The sequence below is a fragment of the Motacilla alba genome, chromosome 1, assembly GCF_015832195.1.
Source record: "Motacilla alba alba isolate MOTALB_02 chromosome 1, Motacilla_alba_V1.0_pri, whole genome shotgun sequence".
In the NCBI taxonomy this organism is placed as follows: domain Eukaryota; kingdom Metazoa; phylum Chordata; class Aves; order Passeriformes; family Motacillidae; genus Motacilla; species Motacilla alba.
Window position 1 is genome coordinate 22,625,306 of NC_052016.1, and position 4,757 is coordinate 22,630,062.

The following is a 4,757-nucleotide window of genomic DNA, read 5'->3' on the forward strand; positions in this document are numbered from 1 at the left end:
GAATATCAAGATGCCGCCCAGGGACAAGCTGCCACCTGTGCCAACTCAGCCTTCTTTGAGAGTGCCCATGGATCTCTGCAAACTGAGACCAGGACCGAGGGGTGCTTAGTTGTGTTTTCCCTGGGCAGAACCCTTTGTCAGTACCAGGTAGGCCCACGGCCCTTCAGGGCCGGGTGCCCGCTGGATTTCCACGAATATCAAGATGCTGCCCAGGGACAAGCTGCCACCATTGCTAACTCGGGCTGCTTTGAGAGTGCCCACGGAGCTCTGCAAACTGAGACCAGGAACATGAGTTTGTGATTTTTATTTCCCCGGGCGGAAGCCTTTGTCAGTACCAGGTAGGACCTCGGCCCTTTGGGGTAGGCTGGCAGCAGGATTTCCACGAATATCAAGATGCCGCCCAGGGACAAGCTGCCACCTGTGCCAACTCGGGTTGCTTAGAGAGTGCCCACGGAGCTCTGCAAACTGATACCAGGAACGTGGGGCGCTGAGTTTTCTTTCCCCAGGCAGAAGCCGTTGTCAGTGCCAGGTAGGCCCTCGGCCCTTTGGGGTAGGCAGCCTGCTGGATTTCCACGAATATCAAGATGCCGCCCAGGGACACGCTGCCACCTGTGCCAACTCGGGCTGCTTTGAGAGTGCCCATGGAGCTCTACAAACAGAAACCAGGAACATGGGGTGCTGAGTTTTGTTTTCCCAGGCAGAAGCCTTTGTCTGTACCAGATAGGCTCTCGGCCCTTCGTTCTCGGCTGCCTGCTGCAGGATTTCCACGAATATCAAGATGCCGCCAAGGGACAAGCTGCCACCTGTGCCAACTCGGGCTGCTTTGAGAGTGCCCACGGAGCTCTGCAAACTGAGACCAGGAACGTGGGGTGCTGATTGTTGTTTCCCCGGGCAGAAGCCTTTGTCCGTACCAGGTCGGGCCTTGTTCCTCAGGGGCAGTCTGCCGGCTGGATTTCCACGAATATCAAGATGTTGCCCACGGACAAGCTGCCACCTGTGCCAACTCGGGCTGCTTTGAGTGTGCCCATGGAACTCTTAAATCTGAGACCAGGAACGTGGGGTGGTGGGTTTTGTTTCCCCGGGCAGAAGCATTTGAAGTACCAGATAGGCCCTCAGCCCTGCTTGGCCGGCAGCCAGCTGGATTTCCACGAATATCAAGATGCCGCCCAGGGACAAGCTGCTACCTCTGCCAACTCGGGCTGCTTTGAGAGTGCCCACGAAGCTCTGCAAACTTTGACCAGGAACGTGAGTTTGTGATTTTTATTTCCCCGGACAGAAGCCTTTGTCGGTACCAGGTAGGCCCTCGACCCTTAAGGGCACGCAGCCGGCTGGATTTCCACGAATATCAAGATGCCGCCCAGGGACACGCTGCCACCTGTGCCAACTCGCGCGGCTTTGAGAGTGCCCATGGAGCTCTACAAACAGAAACCAGGAACATGGGTTGCTGAGTTTTATTTTCCCAGGCAGAAGCCTTTGTCAGTACCAGATAGGCCCTCGGCCTTTCGTTCTCGTCTGCCTGCTGCAGGATTTCCACGAATATCAAGATGCCGCCCAGGGACAAGCTGCCACCTGTGCCAACTCGGGCTGCTTTGAGAGTGCCCACGGAGCTCTGCAAACTGAGACCAGGAACGTGGGTTGGTGGGTTTTGTTTTCCCGGGCAGAAGCCTTTTTCAGTACCAGGTAGGCCCTCGGCCCTTAGGGGCAGGCTGGCACCAGATTTCCACGAATACCAAGATGCCACCCAGGGACAAGCTGGCACCTGTGCCAACTCGGGCTGCTTTGAGAGTGCCCATGGAGCTCTTCAAACTGAGACCAGGAACATGGGTTACTGGGTTTTGTTTCCCACGGCAGGCTGCCTGCTGGATTTCCACGAATATCAAGATGCCGCCCAGGGACAAGCTGCCACCTGTGCCAACTCGGGCTACTTTGAGAGTGCCCATGGAGCTCTGAAAACTGAGACCAGGACCGAGGGGTGCTTAGTTTTGTTTTCCCTGGGCAGAAGCCTTTGTCACTACCAGGTAAGCCCTTGGCCCTTTGGGGCCGGCTGCTGGCTGGATTTCCACAAATATCAAGATGCCACCCAGGGACAAGCTGCCACCTGTGCCAACTCGGGCTACTTTGAGAGTGCTCATGGAGCTCTGCAAACTGAGATCAGGAACGTTGGTTGGCGAATTTTGTTTCCCTGGGCAGAAGCCTTTGTCAGTACCGGGTAAGCCCTTGGCCCTTAGGGGCAGGGTGGCCCCAGGATTTCCACGAATATCAAGATGCCGCCCAGGGACAAGCTGCCACCTGTGCCAACTCGGGCTGCTTAGAGAGTGCCCACGGAGCTCTGCAAACTGATACCAGGAACGTGGGGTGTTGAGTTTTGTTTCCCCCTGGCAGAAGCCGTTATCAGTGACAGGTAGACCCTTGGTCCTTAAGGGCAGGCAGGTGCTGGATTTCCACGAATATCAAGATGCTGCCCAGGGACATGCTGCCACCTGTGCCAACTCGGGTTGCTTTGAGAGTGCCCACGGAACTCTGCAAACTGAGACCAGGAACGTGGGGTGGTGGGTTTTGTTTCCCCGGGCAGAAGCATTTGTCAGTACCAGGTAGGCCCTCGGCCCTTAGGGGCAGGCTGGCAGCAGGATTTCCACGAATATAGAGATGCCGACCAGGGAAAAGCTGCCACCTGTGCCAACTCGGGCTGCTTTGAGAGTGCCCATGGAGCTCTACAAACAGAAACCAGGAACATGGGATGCTGAGTTTTATTTTCCCGGGCAGAAGCCTTTGTCAGTACCAGATAGGGCCTCGGCCCTTCATTCTCGTCTGCCTGCTGCAGGATTTCCACGAATATCAAGATGCCGCCCAGGGACAAGCTGCCACCTATGCCAACTCGGGCTGCTTTGAGAGTGCCCATGGAGCTCTGCAAACTGGGACCAGGAACGTGGGGTTGTGGGTTTTGTTTCCCCGGGCAGAAGCATTTGCAGTACCAGATAGGCCCTCGGCCCTTAGGGGTAGGCTGGCAGCAGGATTTCCACAAATATCAAGATGCCGCCCAGGGACAAGCTGCCACCTGTGCCAACTCAGGCTACTTTGAGTGTGCCCATGGAGCTCTACAAACAGAAACCAGGAACATGGGGTGCTGAGTTTTATTTCCCCGGGCAGAAGCCTTTGTCAGTACCAGATAGGCCCTCCGCCCTTTGTTCTCGGCTGCCTGCTGCAGGATTTCCACGAATATCAAGATGCCGCCCAGGGACAAGCTGCCACCTGTGCCAACTTGGGCTGCTTTGAGAGTGCCCACAGAGCTCTGCAAACTGAGACCAGGAACGTGGGTTTCTCGGTTTTGTTTCCCAGGTCAGGCTGCCTGCTGGATTTCCACGAATATCAAGATGCTGCCCAGGGACAAGCTGCCACCTGTGCCAATTCGGGCTGCTTTGAGAGTGCCTATGGAGCTCTGCAAACTGAGATCGGGAACGTGGGTTGGCGAATTTTGTTTCCCTGGGCAGAAGCCTTTGTCAGTACCAGGTCGACCCTTTGCCCTTCGGGGCCGTGTGCCTGCTGGATTTCCACGAATATCAAGATGCCGCCCAGGGACAAGCTGCCACCTATGCCAACTCGGGCTGCTCTTACTGTGCCTGTGGATACAACACTCTGTTTGACTCTTAAAGGTCTAATTAGAAACTGTGTTTGATAAATTATGAGTGTGTTAAATGAATGTGTTCTAGGAGTGTGGGATCCTTGAAATACTATAATTTTTGATTTTCCTATGGTTGGAAGAATGTTTTACAAGCATAATGGGAATAGTCTTTATTTAGGTACTCTTTCTTCTAGAAAGTATACCATAAGTGTTTTCTAATATTAAATGACAGAGCAGCCCGTTGATCCTTTGCTGGATATTTTTCCTATTGTTCAAAAATAACAGGAAAAGGCTCTTGCAAAGATAAGGGGAAAAAATTGCTTTAAAAAGTATTTGATTACAGCTTTTAAAGGCGATTAAAGTGCACCCATTGCTGATGGGAAGCCGATAACTGGTTAAACATGTATTCACTTGTTACGTCTCTCTAAAGAAATACTCTAACATCAAGCAATTAATCCCTTCCATCATAGTTTTAACCTCTTTCCTAGTTTAAATGTCAATGAAAAACATCATGAAGAACTCCATATGTATCTCTCCGATTCATCTTACATACAAAGCAACTATTTTTCCACCGGTTTGCTTGATGGTCTGCTTACTGCATTCAGCATTTTTTGGCATGCTTTTTTGCTTCTTTCTGCTGTCAATACTGGCCAATACATGCCATCTGCCAATGGTAGGATTTCTCTCACCTAAGCATATGGATTGACTCTTTAAGATCACTTTCGATAAAATGGACAAAAAAGGAGTTGTTTGATTCCACCTAACATTGAGTCTCTTGGTAAAGGTCACCTGGAGAAAAGTTTTTGCTGCTAGAATTCAACTCATGGATTGAAATATTTGAGAAGACTGATAGGCACTGGAGCATGGAGACACCTTCAGCCTCTGTGGATATAAAGCCCAGATTAAAATGATCAATTCTCTCAACTTGATGGACTGTACTGAGCAGAATTCTGACTAGAATCTCTTTCACACATAGAACACCCTGTTCAAGACACATGGTAAGATGAAGCTCACCTCCGGTTCCCTGCAGGTATTTGTATTTCTAATGAGTCTTTGGGATGCCTAGATGATTTTCAGATGTCTAAATTGAGACAAAGCCCACGACTTTCTCAAGACCTGGAACCATCTCCCTAGAAGC